The sequence below is a fragment of the Camellia sinensis genome, chromosome 7 (genome assembly GCF_055761805.1).
Source record: "Camellia sinensis isolate YWXY chromosome 7, ASM5576180v1, whole genome shotgun sequence".
In the NCBI taxonomy this organism is placed as follows: domain Eukaryota; kingdom Viridiplantae; phylum Streptophyta; class Magnoliopsida; order Ericales; family Theaceae; genus Camellia; species Camellia sinensis.
This window is the reverse complement of record NC_138967.1, coordinates 37,450,011-37,477,276: the sequence shown is the minus strand read 5'-3', so window position 1 is coordinate 37,477,276 and position 27,266 is coordinate 37,450,011. Positions and strand designations below refer to the sequence as shown.

General features: G+C 34.0%; 1 pseudogene across 1 annotated transcript; it reads left to right on the top strand.

Annotated features, from left to right (window-relative positions):
• Nucleotides 1-21,169: 21,169 nt before the first annotated feature.
• On the top strand, nt 21,170-25,210 carry LOC114258488 (putative folate-biopterin transporter 8, chloroplastic; annotated as a pseudogene). The gene is made up of 2 exons (XR_014335213.1): nt 21,170-21,593; nt 23,865-25,210. The product of XR_014335213.1 is annotated as a putative folate-biopterin transporter 8, chloroplastic (transcript).
• The last annotated feature ends 2,056 nt before the right edge of the window (nt 25,211-27,266 follow it).

Here is a 27,266-nt window from a genome sequence, read left to right as displayed (position 1 = left end):
AGAGCATATGATTTGGAAAAAATAAAAAAATAAAAAACTTGAACGATTGAATGGTAAAATTGATAATTTATGGATGAAATAGAAAAAAAAAATGATAATTTAAACTTAAAGGATTAGAGCATATGATTAGAGCATATGATTTTGACAAACTATTTCTAATTAGAGCATATGATTTTGACAAACTATTTCTAATTAGACAAACTATATATATATGCATATAATTTTTACTGATTTTGACAAACTATTTCTAATTAGAGCATATGATTTGGAAAAAATAAAAAAATAAAAAACTTGAACGATTGAATGGTAAAATTGATAATTTATGGATGAAATAGAAAAAAAAAATGATAATAGTTGAAGAGATATAAATGAAAACAACCATAAAAATAATTAAAAAAACTTAAAAACACTAATTGATAATAATTGATAATAATTGATAAATGTTGATAATAATTAAAAAATAAATAGTTTTATATATATATATATACATATATATAGACAGATTTATTAATAACCATGAGACAAATCTGTTATATATAGACAGATTTCAGATTTATATACATATATATAGACAGATTTATATATATATAGACAGATTTATATATATATATATATATAACCGATTTATATATATAGATTTCAGATAAACAGATTTATATATATATATAGACAGATTTCAGATTTATATATATATATATATATAGATTTATATACATTTCAGATTTATATATATATATATATAGATTTATATACATTTCAGATTTATATACATTTCAGATTTATATATATATATAGATTTATATACATTGCATATATATATATAGACAGATTCATATATATATACACAGACCGAGAGAGAGAGAGAGAGCATACGCAGAGGGAGAGAGAGTCGTCGCTGGAGCACCACTCTTGTCGCCGGAGCCGTCGCCGCCGCACCACCGCTGTCTTCCTCGTAGGCCGTTTGGGAAATTTGGGGGTGAAGTTAGGGATTTGGTGAGGAGGATCGAGCGGGAGGCAGAAGGAAAAAGGAGGGTTTTTTTTTTGGACTTTTTGCGACGGTATGATGTACACCGTCGCAAATAGAACGAAAAACGGTGCCGTTTGCATTAATCCTTTTTTGTGACGGAAATTTGCCGTCGCAAATGATATATGCCGTCTCAAAAAAAAAGGTTTTTTGCGACGGTTTTATTTACCGTCGCTAATACTTCCGCATTTCCGACGCCTCCGCTTAGTTTCATTACCGACGGGTCAGTACCGTCGCTAAAGGCTATTATTTGCGACAGGTGAAGTTACCGTCGCAAAAAACGGTTTTTTGCGACGGGGGGCGCGGCGTCGCTAAAAACCCGTCTTTTTTGCTATATTTTCCTGTAGTGAAATAAGTATATTATCCCCTTATCAAACTATTTATCAAAATAATTCACTTTTTAAATTATTTATCAAACTAATCTATTTTTTTTTTTTAAATGTAAGTTCAAAATAAGACTTTATTATAAAATCACATGTTCAAAATGCAATTTCAAGATGTAAAATCTCCATGAAATCGTATTTTGAACATGCAATTTAAAAAGTGAGTTAATTTGATAAATAGTTTAAAATTTTGGCTATTTACATAAATAATTTATCTTTTTTGAAATATTCACACAAAAAAACTCTAGTTTACAATTTTAAAAAATATATTTTTAAAATTTTTCAATCATGTTTTTGTAATTTTAGTATTTTTAAAAATATTTTAAATATTTTTTTTACTTTTTAGATTTACTTAATCTTCATATAATTAAAAAGTATAAAATTTATACAATTTTTTTTTTTAAAAAAAATTCATTGAATACAACAAAATACAAAAATGTATTGAACTTTTGTATTTTTTGTATTTGGTAACTTTTTTTAAAAAAAAATCACAAATATTATACTTTTTAAATGTAGCTTGATTAGATATATCTAAAAAAAATTATGTAAAATATTAAAATAAATCACTAAAAATTAAAAAAAAAATTAAATTATTCAATTTTTAGAAAAAAAAGAGATAACAAATAAAAAGTCATAAAATTTTAATCTTGTACATCAATTATTAAAATTCCTTTTCATACAATTTTAAAAAATCATTTTCAAATGTATTAATTTTTTTGAAAAAAATTACCTATCAATGTCGAATTTAGAAAGTGATTGACAATTTATGAAAAAAATTATAATTTTAATTATTATTATATGTTTGTAACTATCTTTGTAAACTTATACTAATCTTAAAATTTACCAATTTTTTTCAACTTATGAAAAAGTCAAAAAAATAGAAGGCACTAAAAAAATCGATTCCCAAATGAGCATTAATGTTACTAGGGCACGAACATGTTGCATCGTAACTTAATTTATTGGTTAAACAATGGGATTATTGGTTATATTTTGTTTGTTTTTGTATTTTTTAAATGTTAAAAATTAATTTGGTGAAACTAAACATTAGAATTTTTTAAAATAATTATTGCATAAAAAATAATATGAAAAAGATTTTTTTTTTTTACTTTTTATTATTTTCACACTAGAAAGATATTTTTTGATTTTTTAATCATAATTATTGCATAAAAAATTAATATAAAAATGATATAAAAAATGTTTTACTTTTTTATTATTTTCTCACCAAAATAATTTTTATTATTTTTCAAATAACTAGATTGAAGCACAGCAAAGCAAACCTAAGTGATAATTTTTTTATATCTTTTTTTGTGAAAACCCATCTTTTAATTATTCTTTAAAGAAAATTTATTAATTAATTTTGTCTACAGTCTATCTGAATTATACATTAGTGTAAAAGTTAATTTTAAATTGACTCAATTCAATCACTAACAAGACATTATTAAGAATAATAATTTTGTGGGTGTTCAATATTTGTTGTTTATAAATTATTTTAATTATGATTCAATATAATAACTATTCTTACTAAATACCTTTGTTAAAAATCTTAGTGTGTCAATTTTCAGAAACCCACACAAAAAAAAAAAAAATAATAATAATAATAATAATAATAATAATAATAATAATACAAACAAACAAACCATGGGCAAACAACCCATAGTTTCTACCAAACCCACCATCCTTTATAAAATTTAGGGAAGAACTTATGAAAATTAGAGAAAGTCATTCTTAGAACTTGGAGAAAGGGAATGGAATGTTTTTGAGAAAATAAAATAATGGAAAGAATGAAAGGGAGAGAGAGATGTCTTCAATATATATATGCATGCAAGCCTTCCTTGTGCATGCAAGCATTCGGGAGAAGAAAAAAAAAAAAGAAGAAGAGAGAAATACCCAAAGCAACCAAGCTTAGTGATAGGAGAGGAAGAAGAGTAGGAGATTAAGGAAGTCAAAATTCTCAACCATTTTGTCACTCTATTACTAAGTAAGAAAACCCTCTCAACCCTCTCATTTTTTTTAATATAATTGAAATTTTTCCGATTATGTACATTTGATACATTGTCTAAAACTGTGTTGAGAATACTCTGTCTTGAATCTGCCAGCATGTTACCCGAATTTTTAGACAATTTTACACTCAGAATTTCGAGATGATTTCTTCTACAAATTTGTTGATAATGATGTCTAGTTTATCCTGAAATTTTCGGAAACAATTTTTGAGCTTTCTACGAATTTATACAAATTTTTAACTAAATCTGAAACAGTGTTGAGAATAATCTGTCTTGAATCTGCCAGCATATTACCCGAATTTTTAGACAATTTTATACTCAGAATTTCGAGATGATTTCTTCTACAAAGTTGTTGATAATGATGTCTAGTTTATCCAGAAATTTTTGGAAACAATTTTTGAGCTTTTTACGAATTTATACAAATTTCTAACTGAATCTGAAACTGTGAGACAGATTTTACCATGTATGTGAAAATTTATTTAAAATTCTATACTAAGCCAAATCTTGTAATTTCTGACTAGAAGATGAAATTTGAGAAGTCTAGTTTCATAATAAATCCTTAGATTATGGGTTTGATCTATAAATTTAAGCATGGAATTAAAATAAGGAAATGTGACAAATCTGTGTCATAAACACCCTTGAAATTTGTTTAGAATTATTTATAAGTTATTTTTGGGAAAAGCTTTCTGAAAAATAACCATAACATGTTTATTGAGTATCCTGTAGATTGATATGAATTTTAGAGTTGTATAAGTAATGTATTTATAATTTTATTTGCAAGATATATACTCTGAAAATTTTCTGGACAGAATAAAATCACCACTTTAATATTATGCTAGTCTAATTTTGTAAATCAAAAATTTGTGCATGTGTGTGTTTAGGGTTTAATTCTTGTATCTAAGTTATTATTCCATACCATGGTTTAAATAAATTGTTTATTTAAATTCTATACTTTTATTTAGTATTGTGTGTGACACATGCAATATTTTATGATTGAGAATTTTAATGAGTTGTATAACATTACTTGTGATTAAAAATTTGGAGTTATTTGTGATTAATATCAAAATTAACTGAAATGATTAACGACATATACAAAGTTAACAATTGACGGTTAATACCAGTTGTTCGGGGTGAGTCTTGGTTTAAAGACTGTACGGAATTAAGAGTTGACGGTTAACACCGGTTGTTCAGGGTGAGCCCTGGTTTTGAGAATTCTCACGTAAATTGTGTTACGAAACTCTAAGATGGCACGGGACGTATTTGAACCCTTTTCGGTATTCGGTTTTGGAATAAGGGTGGATGTGCAGGTGGCACACAGGGAGGTTGCTTACCCCTGGCAGACCGTTTCCTTGGGGCAGACCACGGATGCCACTACTTGGGTATATAACTCCGGACGTGGGCATCCCTGGTAGTTACGGTTGGTAACACTTAAATATTTGACCAAGGGAGGGTTTCAAATTAACCGTTGCCATGCTTAGTGGTTGGTGAGTTAAATCTCTTTGGTGAGATTTCGAGTGTCACCTAAATTATTAAAATTACTGAAACTATTCTAATGGTTGTAATTTCTGTGTATAATTATATTGTTATCTCATGTTTAGAATATTATTATTTGTCTCTTAAAAAGAATGGTAGGTTGGTTACGTTTTCTTACTGTGTTGCAAAACTCATGGCATATATTTTGTTGCCCTGGCGTTTCATGCCAGATTATGTTGAAGAAGCGACTGAGGCTGAAATTGGAGCTGCTGCCAATATCGAACCTTGGATGACTTAGAGTCAATATTTTGTCAGAATAAAATCCTGTTATCCCTTGTATTAGGATTAAACTATGTTGTGACGTTGTGTGTGAATTTGTAGTTTTATTCTGTCGTTGGACTTTGGCTTTGTAAGAACTTAAAAGTTCCTAACTAGTAGTTAAAATTTTATCTAGCAAGTTATTGTTAATTAAAATCTTATGACGTTTCAAAAAAAAAAAAATATTTTTTGGGGCGTCACATTTTTCAAGAAACAACAAACAAATGTCACAAACTGAATACAACAATGATTCATCCCACTAAAAATATCACCACTAATAGCACTAATGCATTAAAAAAGTAAAAAAAAAAAAAAAAAATACAACTTCAAGACCAAAACATCACATCATTAATGGCGGGACCCACTGCCACCTAATTAGTGGGAGCACTAATTAGTGCTCCCAAGCATTTTTCAACTGAATAATAAGAAATATTATAATATTACCAAATAACCTCTCTATTATTCATGGCACAAATAACTTTTCATTTGTTATGAGGAAATTAGTCTAAACATAATTGATATTTATTGGGAAGTATTTTATTGTTTTGTTTTATTTTTATGTGAATTTCTATAATACAAGTAAATAAATATAATTTATTATAATTAGAATATAATAAAGCATACAGTGATAAAGAATTTTGATAAAAATATTTTATTGTGATGTCAACATTTTTATCTTTAGTTAAAAATGTCTAGTGAATTTTTTTTTAAAAAAAATGTATATATAAATTAAATTGAATGAAGCACTCTACTAAATACAGTTATTTATAAGAATATTTGATTTTAACTCAATTTTATTTTTTTAATTTACAAAAATTATACACTATTAATTTATTGTTTGCTAGATTCTCTAAAATAGTAGGAGGGAAAAAAACTTAAAATCCTTTTTATTGAGTCGAATGGAGTTATATAAGAGATCAAAAACATTATGACAGTCATGAGTGACATTATTAAATGAGTTATTCGTATCAATTTAGCGTGATACATGTTCAATATTAACGTGACCTATTTATTATACATGTTATCAGGTCGTGTCATATACATATTTGTGTCGAAAAATAGTCAATCATAAGTCACTAGCTTCGTATATAATTGTGTCATATTGAAAATTTTCACCTTTACTTCAAATACAAAGGAATAAAAGGAATTGTTAACCTTCTCTCAAATTCAAATATACACCTGCGAGAGCTTGAGGGCCCATGGGCGATGGCCCACCTAAGCTACCCAGTCCAACTCAATATTTTTAAGACTTGAGAAAAATATTTAACTCGTTGGGCCGAAATGGACTAAAATTTCTAGTCCATTTAATTTTCGGGTTGACTTTAGGATAATATTTTTAACCCGCCTATTTATAAAATTTTAATTTTAATTTTATATTATTTAGTTACAAAATAAACTAGAAAGATAAAAAAAAATACGTATATATTTTTTTGAGCTTAAATAAAAATACTTTTTACAAGATCATATCTAATTAACAATTGAATTTTTTTAATGTTCCAAATTAAAATAATTATTAAAAGGGTCAAAATAATTTAATTATCCTTTTGAGAGGGTAATTTATGCATAAATTGAGCCGAGCTAAGTAAATCCGTTGGAATGGACCGGAATAGATATAGTCTTGGGCCGAGCCACGGACCGACATAACTATCTCGGTAGCCTTGGTCCTTGGTCGCATTGGTTTGGTCAAAGGTGGGCTATTAGTGGCCTGGTCTAGTGGTCGTAGACCAAGGTATCTGTGGGAATCGGACTGAGCTAAAAGATAGCTCGGCAGGAGGTCATTTCAAAGACTAGGTTGACTAAATTGGCTTAATTAGCATCGAGCTGTGTAAGCACGGTTATGTCTTGTGCCAGCCAGAGTAAGAGTTGCAACTATCTCACTTAGACAAGCAGTGAGTAAGGAGTTATCAAAATGTACATTATCCTTGGGAATGTAATTCTTAGGAGGACTTTGCTAAGGAGAGTAGAGCCCTACTAGGATTGTGCAAACCATCTGTGATTCCTAGGAGGACTCTTATAAGGAGAGTTGGAATCCTACTAGGATTGGGCCAGGCAGAATCTATAAAAACTTATAGCAGGACCTATATACATGCATCTTAATTCTTACTCTGGAATACGTAGAACTTTTGTGTCTATTGTTTATTTGCTGACTTAGGCATCGGAGAGGTTTTCGACACACATTTGCCGACTAGCTCACGTTTGTGTTTTCAGGTAGTAAAGCGACGAAGTTTGGAAGAGTGCAAACTTTATCAACAGGATTATAAGAGAAGATTATTTCGTGCTCGTACAATTGGCGCCGTCTGTGGGAATACATCAGAGAACAAACATTTTGATTAAGTGTTCCTTCAATCAATGTCAATGGCACATAACGAAGACTTGCCATATTCTGCTATTGATGGACAGACCTCGGAGGGAGGTGGGAGGCGCGAAAGCTTACCTTTTATCCTGCCCATGGCAGAGTTAGATCCCCAGTGACGGAACCCGTAGAGGGATACCCGTGAAAAACAGGGCTCCAATCCTCATGGCTCCTAAAGCCCTGAAAGACAGAGGCGAATGTTAGATCCTCAAGTTCTAGAAGATCGGGTAAGGGAGCAAGACGAATTGATACGGAGGATAGCGGCAGACATGGAGACTATGAAGCGCTAGATAAAGGGCAAAGGGGTGGCGAAAGAAGAGGTGGGCAAGAGCAGGGCGCACCCTCGCCACTCAGAAGATCGTGACAGACAAGTCACACCATCACAAGCTGAAAGTAGAAGCCTCAGGTCAGGCGATACACAATCGAGTACTTCCAAGACTTGTTACTCCAGGTCTAAGAGAACAAGGACTGAAAGGTCTTACACAGAAGAAAATAGCTATCGGCCCACACATTAGCACCAAACGACATCTAGGCACATGGAGTTGCCTAGGTCGGTGGACCTGCGGACAGTGCTTGAAGAAAGGGCTCGAATGAGAGAAGACACTCAGGCTCGCGACCCCCGTAGAGTCTCCGTATTACAACGGTTGGCTCCTAAAACACATGGGGGTGTCAAGGTTGGAATGTCAAAACCGCGTCTTGCCTATGAACCAGCAGATAAAACATTAGCAAGGTTGCAGAGCTCGCCGCTCATTCCAGCGATAGAGAACGCACCATTACCCTCCGGCTTCCACAACCTAAATTCACTATTTATAAGGAAAATTCGGACCCCAACATGTACTTGAGCCACTTCCGCCAGGTTATGGCGGTATATCGACGAAATGAGGCTCTAATGTGTATCTTATTTCCTTCTAACCTTGGTGACCTGGGTCTAACATGGTTTGAAAGGTTACCAGAAGGTAGCATAGCTTTATGGGCTCCACTAGCAGAGGCATTTGTGACCAGATTCAGAATAACACACCAAGACGCCTGTAAAGATTGACCAGCTTCTCTCCATAGATATGGGCGAGAAAGAAACATTGAGGTTTTACAATAACCGGTATTGAGAGACTTTTAATCAGATTGGAGATTGTCCCATAAACCTAGCTATCGCACAGTACAAATGAGGTTTGCCGGCTGGCAATAAGCTGAGGGATTCAATGACAATGACACCGCCCCTTACTATGGAAGCCCTGATGGAAAGAGTGCACCAACACATCTGGGTAGAGGAAGATGGGAAGCGCACCAAGGCAGAGTCCAACACAACAGCAATACTGGACAAAACACCCTCGACAAAAGTTAACATGGTCAATAAGAAGGACTAACCACGCAAAAATCTTTACCCAATTGGGGCCAAAGTGGGTTGGCAGGTTTGACTAACTCTTTCTAGATTCCTTGCACAACTGGGGGGCAAAGACGGTTGGTAGGTTTGACCAACAAAACTTTCTAGATTTCTTGCACAACTGGGGGGCAAAAGTGGTTGGCAGGTTTGACTAACAAAACTTTCTAGATTCCTTGCACAACTGGGGGGCAAAGGCGGTTGGCAGGTTTGACCGACAAAATTTTTTAGACTCCTTACACAACTGAGGGGCAAAGGCGGTTGGCAGGTTTGCCCAACAAAACTTTTTTGAACTCTTTGACCGGGATGACAGTTACCTCGGCCAAAATGGGTTAACAGGTTTGATCAACAAGTTTTTTGGATTCTTTAACCAAGATGCGTATCTCGGCCAAAGAAGGTCGGCATGATCAAGTAAGGCCAAGCTAATTAGTTTGACTAGACATGCAGTCGGAATGATGCAAAACATTGAAAAAGAAACACAGTAACCACGCCAAGAGATCAAAAATTTTCATTAATTGGAAGATGATTGCAAAAGGTGGGACATATAGCCTAGTTACACAGAAAGAACAACTCGCCGTACGATTGCAAACTCGAAGGGTATATACGTTGAAGGCAAAAAGGCGAGACTATTCAAATTTTTGGCATGACGACTGTAACAGGAGAATGAGGCTAATAAGGGCACGCCACATGCTAGATTAGTGAAAGGACGTGCTGAGCAACTGACAAGACTTATTAAAACCGAACAAGTTTTCTAGCTCGGCAGAGTCGAGCGTTCTTAGCTCAACTGGAGGAAAATAATCCCAATCATGCTACGCAGATGGAATTAAGGGGCAATTGAGAGGGTAATTTATGCATAAATTGGACCGAGCTAAGTAAATCCGTTGGAATGGACCGAGATAGATATAGTCTTGGGCTGAGCCACAGACCGAAGTAATTATCTCGGTAGCCTTGGTCCTTGGTCGCATTGGTTCGGTTAAAGGTGGGCTATCAGTGGCCTGGTCTAGCGGTCGTAGACCGAGGCATCTGTGGGAATCGGACTGTGCTAAAAGATAGCTCGGCAGGAGGTCATTCCAAAGACTAGGTTGACTAAATTGGCTTAATTAGCACCGAGTTGTGTAAGGACGGTTATGTCTTGTGCCAGCCAGAGTAAGAGTTGCAACTATCTCACTTAGACAAGCAGTGAGTAAGGAGTTATCAAAATGTGCATTATCCTTGGGAATGTAATTCCTAGGAGGACTCTGCTAAGGATTGTAGAGTTCTACTAGGATTGTACAAACCATCTCACTTGGTTGGTAGTGAGTAGGGTGTGTGATTCCTAGGAGGACTCTTATAAGGAGAGTTGGATTCCTACTAGGATTGGGCCAGACAGAATCTATAAAAACTCATAGCAAGACCTATGTACAGGTATCCCAATTCTTACTCTGGAATACACAGAGCTTTTGTGTCTATTATCTATTTGCTGACTTAGGCATCGGAGAGGTTTCCGGCACACACCTGCCCGTTAGTTCACGTTTGTGTTTCCAGGGTAGTAAAGCGACGAAGTTTGGAAGAGTGCAAACTTGATCAACAGGATTATACGAGAAGATTATTTTGTGCTCGTACACCTTTCAAAATGAAAGAAGACAAAATTAATAGCTTATATATATTGGGTTAAGTAGGCAGTCTTGAGGTTTAGAAATTATTTTAAGACCATACTTTAGATGAATAAGTTAGACATAATATTGGGTCAGGTTGATTTGAGATGACACGAATATTTTTACTATATAGTGCCAGCTTAATTTGAACGCATCCTATCCCAATATTTGTCCACTCTTACGTGAAACTCATTACAAGTCATGTTTTGATTATTCAAATTGTTTATTCTGTAAGAATTTTTGTATATATCATTCATTAAAAAAATAATAGGTCAATTATATTTTTAAAAGTATATTTGTCATCTAATTTTTTAGAATCAAACGTGATAAGATGAAAATATTACGATTGACCTATTAAACCAATTTGTTTCATAAATAATATACATCAATAATCCTATAAAATGAAGGGTAAATTACACTTTGCCTCATTTATGATTGACTAATTTTTCACTTTGGCACCTAAAATTTATTTTTTTCCACTTTAATCCTTCATGTTTCAAGTTTTTTTTTTTACTTTACTTTTAAAGTTAATTTTTGTTAAAAATTAGACAGAAAATGGCACATTAATAGTTACATGGCATACAAATATTTTATTATATATGACTCATACCTCTAACATAAACTTAAACTCCAAAATAATAATATATTTTATGTTATGTGACAATTATTGTAACATTTTTTTTTTTCTAATTTTGAACAAAAATTAATTTTAAGAGTAAATTGAAAAAAAATTTAAACATAAAGGGCCAAAATATGAAAAAATAAATTTTAAGAGTTAAAGTAGAAAAGTGACCAAATATAAAAAGATAAAATATAATTTATCCTAAAATAAATAAGTTGAATCATTAAAACATGATCTGTAAAAATATATGTGATGCTCATTCAAATTTTCATCAAATTTGAATAAAAGTTTAATCTGATATGTTGTGCTCCAATGATTTCATTATATTTAACCGGTTGTCTGGTTTAGAGTAAATCTTCAGCAAAACTTTTCCAAGTTAGTCATCCACCTGGTTGTCTTGCTCGGCAGTAGCGGAGTCAGGAATTTAGTATAAGGAGGTACCTAGATCTGCAGGAAGGTCTACTAAATTGATTTCTATGCGACTTTGTTTTGCGGAAGAATAATTATCATCTTTTTCTTGAGGAAGAGATGATTCCAATTTTGATTTTTTTTGAAATATTTCTCCATGATTGTTTGAAAAACTAAAAATCAAAATAAAAATTCGTAATCAAAATAACAATCCCCTACAAATCAAAATCTCCAATTTTAATACAAATCAAAAAATTTAAGTTAGCACAAATCACAACAAATCAAAATTTCTAATTTTAATAAAAATTATAACAAATCAAAATCTCTAATTTAAATATTAATCACTGCAAATTAATATTTTTAATTTTAGCACAAATCAAATTCCTAATTTTAGCACAAACAACAACAAACCAAAATGCTTAATTTTAATATAAATCACCACAAATTAAGATTCATAATTTTAGCATATCAAAATCTCTTATTTTAACATAAATAATAACAAATAAATTTTGTTTACAAATTAAAACTTAACAAATAACTATAAATTAATACTCATAAATTTAATTTAAAAGTAAAAAAATAAATAAATAAAGTTACCTGTAAATAATGAAGAGTAGATACCAAGATTGTAGTGTGGTCCCAAATCTGTGTTGTGTGATCCTAATCTGGTGAATCGCGAGTCGGTAAATTGCAAAGCAACAAAGTAAGACAAAGAAAATACGAAAATACTTAACAAGTACTGTGAATAAATCAAAAAATAAATAATTTCATATACTTTTAGGGTTTTAGGGTTTTAGGGTTTTAGCTTTGCCGTAATTAGAGTTGTGTGCACTCACAAAAATAAAAATAAAAATTGTGTGTCAGTGTTTGATTGGGATTGGGATTGGGATTAACCAAAAAACAAAAAAGAACAAAAACAAAAAACGTGGGTTCGTGGTGTGGTGTTAGTGTGTTTGGGATGCATTTGGGAGGGCTATGTAGCAGAGGCACTGTGTAAGCAAGACCAAACCAAAAAAAAAAAAAAAAATTGAAAAGTCAGGGGGGCACGTGACCCCCCTCGACCCAACGTCCCTCCGCCACTGTTGCCCGGTCTTCATTAATTTGATGAAAAATTTAACCTCACTTTCAGTTGATATGGGTTTAATGTTATAATTAAAATAGAAAAAAAAAAGAATATATTTTATTAAATTTAAATTTGATGATATAAGACCATCTCCAACGGTTAAGCAAAACCATCACCAAATTTGAATTTGGTGAAAAAAAGCAATTTTTTTTTGCTCCAACAATTTCAGCAAACTGATATCAAAATGAAAATCGCCCAAAAATTTCACCAAATTGAAGAGCTGGGCAGATTTCACCAAAACACTGGTGGGTCCCACCGGACGATCAGATGACCACCTTAAGCAAGTTTTTGTGAAAATTTTACACTAGGACGTCAACCCCCCCGGTCGACCACCTCTTTGTTTTCTCAGTTTTTTATTTTTTGCATTGGCCGGTTGTCCGCTCGGTCTACCGGTAGTTTGATAAAAAGCTAAATTTTTCCATTGGAGCAGGTGATATCAAATAAAGGAAATAATTTTTTTTTACTCAATTTTGATAAAAAATCTGATGAACCATTGCAGATGCTCTAAGTTGATACAAGCTATTCAAATTCTCTATACCCAAACGGAGTGGAACAGTGCCCTACCTGTTTGCAAAAGTTCCTCTACATCTGGACACCGCTGTCCATAACGTTAGTTAGGGACCGATCACCCTAAACATAGTGTTTAATTTGTGCTTCGAGATAAATTTTTTAAAAATAATTTTTTTGAGAAGAGTATTTAGAAATTTTTTTAGTTTGTTTGGTTGTACATTTTAAAAATAGTTTTGAAGTTTGAGAGCTTGAGATAATTTGATATTTTATTTAGCCGAGTAAATGTGTGTGAGAAAAAAATGATTGAAAATAAGAGAGGAGAGAAAAAAAGAAATTGATTGATGTGTAGAAAAGAGAAAGTGATTTTAATTTTTTTTTAAAAATATTTGAACCAAACAAAATTTAAACTTTTTTTAAAAAAAATATATCTTAAAATACAAATCAAACAAGCCCTCAAATTTCCTGTACCCAAACGAAGTGGAACAGTGCCTTTATTTGCAAAAGTTCCTCTACATCTGGACACAGCTGCCCATAACGTTAGGGACCACGCCCTAAGGCCTCGTTTAGAAACAGGCTTTTTTAATAACTTTTTTACTTTTTGGCTGAAATGTGATTTAAAAAAAGAATTAGTATGTTTGGGATGACTTTTTAACTTTTTAACTTTTTACGAAAAAATATGTAAAAAATAAAGAGAAAAAAAAACCTTTAACCTTTTAGTATAAATTATTGACTTTTTAATTTTTTAATAACTTTTTAATTTTTTGACTAAAAAAATCATTTGGCAAACAAGAACTCTGTTTGTCTCCTAATCTTATAAGGACGTTTGGCCAGTGTAGATACTCACGCTGGGCTTTCTTGGTTGTTGCTTTCTTCTTCTTGTACTAGTTGTAGGACCCTTCAAATCTACCACAGGAAACGACAAATAGTACTGAGAAAGACCTCGATGCATCGATATCTCCCGGAATACCCTTCATTTCTCTCTCCTCCTCCCTCTCACTCTCTCTCTCTCTCACTCTCACTATACTACACAGATTCCCAATCCTCTACTACACTCTTCTAGAACTCTCTCTTCTCTCTTACTCTCTCTCTCTCTGTGTAAATCATAAAGCATTATAACGCAGCGGATAAAATATCAGAATCATACCTTTTAGCGGAGAACCTTGTGGGTAAATCACGTGCTTCCTGAATCTGATCAATCAACCCAGCAATGGAGTGATATTACAGAATGAATATCATCCACACAAATCACAGTGCAAAATGGCTTAATTGTTGTTTAATGGGAAAGAGTCAGAGAGAGAGAGTTTGGAAAAAATGTTATGGGTAAAAATCACATAACGTATATGTGATATATGTATCTGATATATCAAATATATTATATATGAAATATATAATCAGATATAACAACCAATATCTATCTATTCATCTATCCATATCTATTGATATGATAGATATAGATATCCTGAATGGTTATCCAAATAAGTTTTGAATTCAAATTCAAACTTACATGGATAAGGTTCAAAAGGTTCAGGTTCAAAAGGTTCAAAGGGTCATGCCACATGGGCGCCCAATTTCTAACATCTCCCACTCGCACATGAGTTGGCATGACACTACCACATCTCTATCTCAATCTCCCCAAAAAATGAACAATCTCATACTAGTCACTGCACCGTGCGACTGCTGAGAACACCTGCATATGGGAGCTTTATACTGGAAACTCAAAATGAGCCAGTATAGAGACATCAACCCAAAAGAACATAAATAGTGTCTCATATACCCCAGACCCATCTAATTACACCGGTCTAAAAAACATCTCTAATCCCTCAAAAAGAGCATGTTTGACCCTCTCAATTCTTGTAATATATTCACACTCAATCCGCCTCTCATACAGAGCGATGTGAGTTGTCGGCAGTGAATATACAACAGTGGTGTAATAATAGATGATCTTCCATTTGCCCTTATGCCATTTAGTTTAGGATTGACCGTTTTCCCAATGATATCCCTTAAGGTCAAATCATACATGACCGCAGGCAACATACCAAAGTAGCAGAACATCAACCCCTTACCTTATGACATAGTTAAAAGTCACAAAAGAATACATAAATGAAAATCATATCAATAATGACACGTAAGACTCACACGGTAAGGAAACAGGGATCCATTCTTTCACCTCATTACTCGGTCGCCAAGCACATATAGTATGAATACATGTTACAGTGGAAGCACATATAGTATGGATACATGTTACAGTGGAGTAACTCTTCCAAAAGAGTGACATCATACTCGGTACACCGTACAGATAGTCTCATCCTTGCTCGCTCCCAAGCGCCAAGGGCGATTGCTCGTGTGAGTGAGCTAATCATGCCTACTGACATCATCATCTGCTAATCATTATGACACAAACCATAATAGTGTCAACATCCCATCATCTCAAAATAAGTGATCGATTTTAAAAAAACTTTGACCACAGCTTGCGCAATTCTAGATTCCAAACATAATTGCGATAAGTATATACAACGGAATCCACCATGTGCGCCTTACATGAAGTGATTTAAGATCACTACCTCTTGCGCAATAACCTCTCTAAAGATATTTTTTGGTGACCAATTTGCGTTCATTCTTAATGCGTCTAACTAGCGCAGATGCACCCAACTAACGCATTGAATCTTACAAGGAGCAAATTAATATACTACTAGTAAAGCATTTTATCCACAATCTAATGAGCAAGGTCAATGTCTAAACAACTCAGTTGACCATTTACCAAAGATAACACTTATCATGCCGAATACGCCCACATAGCGTACTTTAGACTCCCACAACAAAGAAAAGATCAAGGAATATAGGTCATTTGTTTCTTCCAAAGACAATCCGAGGATTCACTCAATAGCTAAGGCTCTGGCTTTTACCGATAGATAAGTCAATGGGTTTACAATTTTGCATCTAGAATCATTCTAGGATATTTCTTATATAAGTCATCGAAGACAAATCGAGAATTTTTTCAAAACAATCCCTAAGGATCGTACATCCGAGCATATAAATTACATCACCCATGTCCATCATATCTAAAATAAAGGATTGCCCACCCTAGGTGGCGACAACCTTATAAATTTCTGGCTTATAATGACTAACTAAGGAAAAACTTCTTTTGGACCATTGATCATGCCTCTGTGGTCTTCATCGATCATCATCAGCCTATCATGGCTTGACGAAATCTAAGAACCACTATTTGGATAATTATTTTAGGCTGTAAAAGATTTATTGGAACTAACAACCTTTTTGCGCTCCTAAGTTTTCACTATAAAAACAGAAGGTAAATCCCTACGGATCTACTTATCCAATTCTCTAACGAGAAGTTAGGTCACAATGTCCACAAATCAATGTTTCGAACTTATGTCAATCATAGCCTAAGTCGAAATAACCTCACTCCCTAGGAGGAAGTCTTCTCATGGTCTACACTTTCCTCAATGGTGCGACTTTTCGGTATCTAACAAGCCTTATGCCTCAACAATGACTATCCAAATTACGCATAACTTTAGAACAGTTTCGCGTCATAATGGAAAGTCAACCAAATTATAGAAATGGTTAATCATCAAAGACTTTGTCTTAAGCTGCGCAACATTAATCCACTTTCTAAAAATTGGGGACTAGAGCCTTTGGCATTATCCTAGGCTCTTTATCATCTTGCGGAGCAATCATGAATATTTCCCTCTCAATCACCTAGTGATGACATGAAAAATTTTCACATTCACTGCCACGCAACTAAGAATGTAGAGTATTTTTTTTCTAATGGAGTAATCTCTTAGTAGGCACATCACTCCCACTGTCCCTAGGATATTGAAAATTTCTTTCCATTATCAACTAGGCTACATAAAAGCGCTATGCTTAGAATTCTCCATATTATAGAGTTCCAAAACTTTATTCACGTCACCTTTACTAAGCAAAAACATTATGTGACTTAGTTACACTACCACAAAGCTGCTTACCTATATGCACATGACCCGGAGGGTTTGCATGACCGCATACAATAATGCGCTACACGACCCTTTGTGTTTACAAGACAGCATACAATAATGCACTATAGAACTCTAGGTCTTAACTTCGCAATCTTATGAGAAGTAAAATAAAGATAAGCTGCTTAACGATTATAGATCGCCCATAGATGGCTCTCTACTGACCCATTACTCAAATGGAGTGTAAAATCTGATATGGAGGGCACTTAGTTAGGAATATAGGCAACAAACTAGTGTAATTCCCAATTGGGAAACATTTTGCGCCATTATCCACCTAACATTAACAATACTTAATTCCTTATCTCTACTACACCATTGTGTTATTGAGTATTAGGAATAATCAATTTTCTAAGCATCTATTTCTCTTCACAGAGTTTTTTCTAAAAAATAACTCAAATAGATACTCGCCACCTTGGTCAAAACTAAAAGCACGAAAGCTGTTATCTAATTGATCTCAGCCTCATATGTGCAATGTCAAAAATCATCTCAAAACTTTTGACTTATGGGAGATCAAATAGTCTTGACTCAGATGCGTATCGTAATCTATAAATGTGTCGAGATTGAAGCTTAGCTATTATTCCCTTACACATATCTAGTCACAAATATCATAGTGGACTAAATGTGCCAAAACAAATGACCTTCTATGGCTTTCCTACTTACTTGTGCGCACCCGTTGCGAACAAAGTTACACATTCACATGAGAGCAGGATGTCATAAGTGAGTGGGCCCGAGAAGGCCTACTCAAACCATTGTGTCATCATCTCATTAATGTGATTAAGTATAATAAGCCACTGGCTCATGACCAATGTCATAAACTAATTCCAATCATCTTAATGTTTGAGTTTTTGAAGACAAGTTTTAAAGGTTTAGGCCCAACTAGGTAATGACTCACGACTAATTCATATTCACTAGATCATAAAAGGATGTCATGGAGATATCAAGTGCGCCTAAGTCGCAAATTTAATTAGTAAGTGCTAATTCCTTGCAGCTTCAAGTCAATTTTATTCTCCATACACTTTACTGCATCTAGTTGAAAGATGACGATACTCTTCTTACCATCTCTATTTCTCGCTTCATAGTTACTTGCAATTAATTCTACTATCCACTAGAAGGAGAAAATAAGCTATCAATCTATGACAGCTCCTGAAGTAACTTAAGCGCGAATTAGGCTGAAGAGTCTAATTCAACACAATGCTCTCACAAGCGATGCGCCAAATTCTTAGAGTCATAACAACCTTGTCGGCCTTGACCTTTTCATTATTATGCTGCAATGTTTGCGCTTAGTGGTAAACGTTATTAAAAAACGTTAGCCTAGCTAAGGAATCATACAAAGAAGCCCCTCCTCATGTCTCACACTCAAGTGTGGAAGCAGTAAGTGTCCAGACTTAGACAAGTTGGCAATGCTAACAGATTTTGCAGCCACTAAGCGCTAATCTTTTCACTTCACATGATATTTCAACGCACACTATTATAGTGCATGAAATTTTGCTCCATTCACTGCCAATAATTGGGTAGAGAGCATAACACTGCTCATACTGGCTACTCGTCTTACACTTAATGACTAATTTATTTAAGCTCGTATTTCTTGGATGACATGACTCTTGAATGTTACTTCATCCAATGATGTAACATTATTTACAAGTTAAATTACAAAGTCAATCCGCGCAGCTCAATAGTCAAGATCATATACAGATCTGTTGAGGACTTACTAATTTCATAACTCTAAAACTCGCCAACCAAAACTACGTAGCGTGCCACTAACCATAGCGCATACATTAGTTTTTATTATGCCAAACAAGGCAACAAAACCACGGCGACTTTGAGTCATGTTTCCTTACTTTGGCTCAATTAAGGTCTAACCTCAAGTCTCCAAGACTTTTGCTCATCTAAAGAATATGATTACATTGTTCACATTTGAACATCTCTACTAAGTCTAGGTCAACCAAATAACTTCCATAAGCTAAGTCAATTTAGAGAGAAATGCGTATTGGGATTAATTTTGATTAGCATAATATAATTTTGCCGCAAAAATCTAAATTAAATAGTGACAATATTACACAAGTCGCAAGATCGAAAATCCGCTATGCTCGTAATTATCTCTTGCGCCACAGGTGACAATTATCCAAAATTTAATTTAATTTATGCGCAAAATATTGATTTTCGGGAGTAAATTTACAAAGATTTCTCTCAACCGAACAACCTCCCACTGACTATGGCATGTCAAAGCATGATAAATTTCATACAATAACATTTTAATGTAAATTTACAAATAGCTCATGCTATATTCATTTAATAATGAAATTCAAATAAATAAATAAATAATCATGCTATTCTAATTACAACATATTAGAAACTCTAAAAAAATAATATGCTGTATTAAATATTCAAATTATGTCATAACAGAATGTACATCATCTTGAAATTTTCTGAAAATTTTCTAGAATTTTAAATAACTAATAAACACACATAAAATTAGAAATAAATATTTCAGAATCTGGTAAAATGCTACAACTATACCAGTAAAGCGTAAATCATAACAGTTGTCTACAATAAAAAATTCAGCCCCAGAAACTTAATCATGCAACACCAGATGCATTTTAAACCAGCAATAATAAATTATTATTTCAGAAAAAATATTTTTTATTTTCATAAAATTTTTAAAATTTTACAGAAGATAAAAAATTTAATTATGAGTCTAACGGTACCAACCACGCTTAAAAAAAAGCTATAACGAATTAATTATGACCATTTGACGTGATTCAGAATTTAAAACAGAACAAACAGAGCCTTATGCATCAGCAGCCAAGCCAGCCAAGCCGGCGGAGGAAAAATGGTGCGGCTCAGCGCGCAGCTTGGAACGCGGCTCGGCGTGCGGCTCAGCACGCGGCGCACGTGTGTGGCGCAGACGGCGCGCAAGTGGACAGCGCGACTGATGCGCGCGTGACGACGCGTGGAAGCGCGTCTGAATCGCGCCTGGCGCGTGGAGGTGCGTGCAAGGGCATGGCAGCGCGTGGAGGCGCGTCTGAATCGCGTCAGGTGGCGCGTGAGGCACACGCTTTGCCTTCAATGGTGTTTTCTGGTTCGATTTTTGTACTACCGGACTTCATTTTTCATAATAAAAACATTTATGGCATTAAAAATAACATTTAATGAACATAAAAATGAAGACATCTTCCTCCTTTATTAATATTCATGCATATATCATGTATATATATATTTATAGAAAAATATACACATATTTTAATGCATAAAAAAAAGCACGAAAATACTCATATTCGCTCTGATACCAATGTAAATCATAAAACATTATAACGCAGCGGATAAAATATCAGAATCATACCTTCTAGCGGAGAACCTCGTGGGTAAATTACGTGCTTCCTGAATCTGATCAATCAATCCAGCAATGGAGTGATATTACAGAATGAATATCACCTACACAAATCACAGTACAAAATGGCTTGATTGTTATTTAATAGGAGAGAGTCAGAGAGAGTTTAAAAAAAATGTTATGGGTAAAAATCACATAATATATGTATATGATATATCAAATATATTATATATAAAATATCTATATATAAAATATATAATCAGATATAACAATCAATATCTATCTATTCATCTATCTATATCTATTGATGTGATAAATATAGATATCTTAAATAATTATCAAAATAAGTTTTGCATTTAAATTTAAACGTACATGAATAAAGTTCAAAAAATTTAAATTCAAAAAATTCAAAAAATCATACTACATGACCACCCAATTTCCAACACTCTGACCCTCAATTCTCAAGTAATACCATTACACTGTATTCTTTCTTGTTATTTGAGCAATTGAGAAAGTCACCATCTCTCTCTCTCTCTCTGGTTCTAGTTTTTAGTCTATACTCATTAGTTCCTAATGGAAACCCATTAACCCCAATAAACTTAGCAATCCAAAACTCCTCCCAAAGATCATTTTTTTCTTTTTTTTCTCACAATCAAAACCCCAAAAACACCATCGACAAGCCCTTAAGACCTAAAACTTACCTCCTCAAACCCATCACACTAACTCCACATCAAGTCCCTCCCAATAAAACCATGAAAAATAGGGTACATGAGGAGAGAAGAGGTTTTTCTCAAGTGGGTAGTCAGCAGATGTTGGTTTTGTGTGGATTTGGGTACTGGGTACAAGGTTTTAGGGGGTTTCCTTGGCTGGCTCTCAACTTCCATATGGCCGACAATCTCAATTTACATCCATCAACATTGCAGCTTGTGCAGAACAGTGCTAACCTACCCATGGTGATAAAGCCTCTCTATGGAATCTTGTCTGATGCTCTTTATATTGGTGGTGGTCACAGAATACCTTATATTTGTATTGGAGGTTAGTTGAATCCCCCAAATACACTTGTTAATCATTTTAGTTATACTAGTTGAAATTGATTTTTAGTTTGACTTGTTCTTGTTATATTCTACAAAAGGAAAATGTTTATGATTTTTCAAAAAAATAGCATTAGCCACTGTAAATAGTTGTAATGAAATATGTAAAAAATGTATATATAAAAAAAAGTATTATACTAATTAATAAATCTTTGAAAATTAGAATAAGACCTACTTCAATAATATGGTATAGATGTCATATCAGTCAGTAAGAAAAATTGGCAATGTTTGGAACACAAAATAAATCATATAGCACCTCCAATTCTTCACCTTGTCTTTCACAAAATTTAATTTGGTGAAAAAGTGCTTAAAAATTATCTCCAATCCTTTCATCAAATGTTTATCAAATCAAGGAGAGATATTTTTTTTTCATCAAATTGACAACTCTTAGAGCATCTCCAATCGTTTATCAAAATTTTCACCAAATTTGAGTTAAAAAAGACCCATTTTCTCATTTTGATACAGACTGCTCCAATGGTGGGTATCAAAACAGGGCCGGCCGGTTGGTCGACCGGTAAGGGATATATATATATATATATATATTTTTTTTTACCTCTTCGAACCTTTTGACCTGTTTGAACCAAAATTTTTGTACGGGAACCGGTGGACCGGTTGGTCAACCGGCCGGGCAACCTGCTGGTTGACCGGTTCAGCTCTTCCAACGGTCAGGAACAGTAATTTGGTAAAATCTGCAGCTTATTCTCAGTTTAATGATTTTTTTGTTGAATTCTCATTTTGATATCAATTTGGTGGAACGGTTGGAGCACCAAAAAGTGTTTTTTTCACCAAAATTTAAATTTGATGCCAAGTTTGGTTCACCGTTGGAGATGGTCTTATCAAATCTTTCTTCAAATTTGAAGTTGATGAAAATTTTAAAAGATGAAGCATTGGAAATGATTTTTTTCCCCTATCAAATTTGATGGAAAAGGGAAATTTGTGATAAAAGAAGAATTTTTAAAAAGATCTTGATAAAAATTTGATGATCTATTGGAATGGTTCATATCAAATCAAGTTTTTTACTCAAATTTGGAATCAAATTAGATGAAAAAACTGGTGAAGGGTTGGAGATGGTCTGTTACTTCACAAAAAATACAATGGAAGGTTGGCATCAAACCCAGTTATGGAACGATCCACATGAAGATAAATCTCAGCTTATCAATATGCTTTCTGTGACCCATATGTGTTCTAATTCTGTCTTCTTCGCATTAGTGAGGAAAAATTTATGAGACTTGTTATTTTGTTTAGCATGGCTCATATAAAATATGTAAAATTATTTGAGGATGCGTGAAAAGTGCATTAGAGTTCTAACTATTTTGGCATATCTCTGTCTTATTGTACGCCCATAGGGCTGTCATTAACGTGACATTTTTAGAGATTGAGTTAGTATTTGGAGCTGTTTTCTCATTGAATGTATACATTGCTGCACACTCTGATGTTTTAGTTTGCTTTGATAGCCTTAAAACAGTGGTTGAATATGTTCTTGCTCTTTTCTCCGTTTTGGTCTCTATGGTTTGGTGTTATTACACCTTTTTACCTATGACTTCATATGCTAACTTCTTGCTAAAATAATTATGTTATGTCAATAGAAAATTGCATGTTTAAGGGAGATGCCAACTTTCAGATTTGTCATCAATAGAAATAGTTTGAGAAAAATTGACCTGTTTTACTTTTTTTGGTCTTTTATTTGTGACTTTGCTTAATTTACCAGGAAGTTTAAGATCAAGTCTTAATAAAATTTATTAGAGTACAATGTACATAATCAAGTTGAGAGAAGTCAATTTGAATTATTATAGCAAGTATTGGGAGTTGAAAAATGCTCTAGAAGCCTAATTCAGTTTGGCATTTAAAATTCAATACTTCATTGAAAACTTTGATTATGTCATAATTAAATTTACATTCAAAGTTAAATGTTTTGCATGTATTCCCGCATGTTGTGTTCTGCATTTGAAATAAAAGTTGCGTGTTCTTGTTAGCCCACTCCAATCATGGTATACCTATTTCTGATTGTAACAATATCAAGATTCATACAAGCTGTGAAAATCAAATCCTCATTCTAGACAGATTTAGGACATTAAAAGATCTGATAAGTTGGATCTTTTGCTCATTTTCAGATCTAAACAATGCCGAATTGATTTCATGAATCTAGCTTGCTTGATAAACAGCCCACTAGTTGACCAATGTGATGCATACAGCGATACCAATCACATTCTTACAGTCATTTTGCAGGTTTTATCTTGGGGGCCATTGGCGTTGATCCCATTATCAAGTGAAGCCCTTTCTACTCTCATGGCAGTCGTACTTCTCAGTAATCACGGAGCATCCATTACAGAAGTAGTGAAGGACGCTTTTGTTGCTGAGTATGGCCAAAAGCACAAAATGTGTGGTCTCCAATCTTACGCATTTATGGCCTTGGCTTCCGGTGGAATTATAGGAAACTTACTTGGCGGTTTTTTCTTACTGAAAACACAAAATCCCAAATCCATGTTCCTAGTCTTCACCGCTTTTCTTTCTCTCCAACTCGCAATTTCTCTTGTGGCAAGAGAGGATTCTATTGGTTTACCTCAATCATCAACCCACAGTCTTGCGAAGAAATCGATTTCAGGTAGTATTAGAAAACAGTATTCCGATCTTATGATGGCAATTAGCGAAGAAACCCTCTGTCACCCTCTTACTTGGATTGTAGCTTCGATTGCCGTTGTCCCAGTCTTGTCGGGTTCAATCTTTTGCTACCAAAAACAATGCCTAAATCTCGACCCTTCAATAATTGGGATGTCTTGAGTGACTGGCCAATTGATGCTTCTTTCCATAACTTTAATCTATGACCGTTTCTGGAAAAGCATTTCCATGAGAAAACTAATCAGTATAGTCCAAATTCTATACGCATCTTCGCTTCTTCTTGACCTCATGTTGGTGAAGCAGATCAATCTGAAACTGGGAATTCCAAATGACGTGTTTGGCCTTCGTTTTTCGGGTTTAGCAGAAATCATTGCACAATTTAAAGTCTTGCCATTCCTAGTGCTTTTTGCAAGTTTGGCTCCGGCAGGTTGTGAAGGTTCTCTCACTTCTTTCTTGGCCTCGGCATTGTGTTTATCATCAATTGATAGCGCGGGTTTTTGGGCATTGGATTGGCTTCTCTTCTTGGTATAAGATCAGGTGATTACTCAAGCCTGCCTATGGGACTTCTGATAGAGTTTCTTGCAGCTTTAGTGCCACTGGGATGGATTTATAACACGTCCCCTCGTTACAACCTATGGCTCTGAAGGAAAAGAAGAGAGGTAGGAGTAAAAGAACTCGCCGAAATAGGAGGGTTGGAAGAGTTGGTTTTGATTCAGTTTATGACTACAGGAGAGAACGAGAATCTGAGGCACAGAAGTGAACTATGTTACACAGACTCTTCAAAATAAATGAAATACCCGTGTCGGACACCCGACATTCGGACAAGGGTATGGAATATGTGTCGACTACTTTTCAACAGACGCTTCTTATATAATTATATATAACACTATTATTATATGTGTATATTGTTGTATAATTGCTATAAATGTCTTTTTGACACTGTAAGTTACATATAGCATTATTTTACCTCACATATTTTATTAAAAACATAAAAATATGACATTTGTTTTGCGGAGTCCACGCATCCTTAAATTTATAGTTTGATGAATCCGACATCTAGATACATATCCGTACCCGACACCTATACCCGAGTTCATGTAACATAAGAAGTGAAAGGTCTGATTTGATTCAAGCAGTTTTAGAGAACACTGGTCAAAGAAAGTACTCCAAAGAAAACAGTTTTAGAAAACATTTTGAAGAAAGTAGCTGGTGCATCATTTTGAATTTTGATTGCTGTTGTAAAAGAATTACCTCCCAATTTGTCAGTTGAAGACCCTGGTAAGCGGACTTCCTAAAGCAGAGGATGGTGATCAAGTGAAGACATATGGGCCTAGATTTTCAGTCCAGCCAGAAATCTCTAAATTCTCACATTCCAAGTGAAAATGAAATGTGTGGATAAAGATTTATTCTGGTTGATACATTTCATTTTCGTGGTTACTTTTTTGAGGCATTTTTGGTAGCAAAATTCTTGAGACCTTCTGGGAACAAGCAGCATCTGACGTCTCTCAAGAGGACAGTAGCTAAAAACAATAATAACTTCTCAAAGGATCAACAGTGGATCTGATTCAGGCATCAGACTGAGAGATTTTTCATGGAAAAATTATTCAGTGGTCTCGACTCCTGAGTACTACAGTACGAGGTGCAAAAGTGGATGCATGGATGGGTCAACTTTGTCCTTTGCCCAACCAATTAATGTGCTTGTTTGGAATGATTTATATAAGTGTACTTTTTGATTTTTTAACTAAAAAAGTAGAAAAAAATAGAAAAAATTAGTCTAAGTTCCCTCCCTCATTTTTAGTAATGGAAGAGATTCACAATATTATTTTTTAATGTCTAAGGTCCCTTAACCCATACCTATATATCACAGAGAAATTTGATGATATATCTCACTCTCTTTATCTCTCTCCTGCTGCCTTTCTCTCTCTCTCGTCGCAAAGTTCACTCCAACCTGAACGCAGATTTTATGTTTTCGGCGTTGGAATGGATACCACGATAACATACGTAGCTCCAACCTGGGCACCATTGCCGACTGTGCTAGGTAGCGATGGGGGCTGAGAAAGAAAACATGCCCAACAAAATCTTGGCAGCTATCAAGAGAACGACTGGCGAGGCTGGGACGCTGGAGATGGAGGGACGACGATGGTGCAGCTGCGGTTGGCGGGGCAACAACAGCGAAAGAGAGAGAGAAACGAGGGTGGTGCGATGGGGTGGCTAGTTACGACGGTGGCAGTAGTGTAGCAGCGAGGCGAGACAGAACGTAGGTGACGGCTGAGCGGCGACGCTCCGGTGACAGCAGCAGGGGCGTCAATGATGGTCGACAGGGAGAGGTAAATGTCAATAATTGCATACCAATTGCTCTTATGATATTAAACTCTCACATTCTGTAAAGAACCATCTTTGTTTGTTTGTTTGTTCAGGGCCGGCCCTGCCCTAAGGCAGGTAAGGCTTGTGCCTTAGGTCCCATATTTTGGCCCAAAAATAGGGCCCCCAAATTTAAAAAATTGTTATAGGTTCAATCTTTTTTTTTTGGTTTTAAGATCAATTTAAAGGGCCCCAAATGTTTTATTGGGCCCATATATAATTTTGCCCATATTTATTTATAAATGTGTTTGGCCCATATTTGTTAAAATGAAAATATATAAATAAATAAATAAAAAACAATAGGGCCTTTAAATTTGGTAAAACATATAAACATATATAACATAGGTCCCCTAAATTTGGCCCAAAAATAGGGCCCCTAAATTTGGTAAAGTATTATAGGCTCAATGTTTTTTTTTTTTGGTTTTAGGATCAATTTAAAGGGACCCAAAATATTTTTTTGGATCCATGTATGATTTACTCCATATTTATTTATAAGTGTAGTTTGGTCCATATTTATTAAAATGAAAATATATATTAAAAAAAAAAGTGTTTGGGCTCAAGAAAAATAATACATACAATATATGAGCCCTATTTTTTTTATTTTTTATTTTTACCTTCTTTATCTATTAGATTTTAGTGG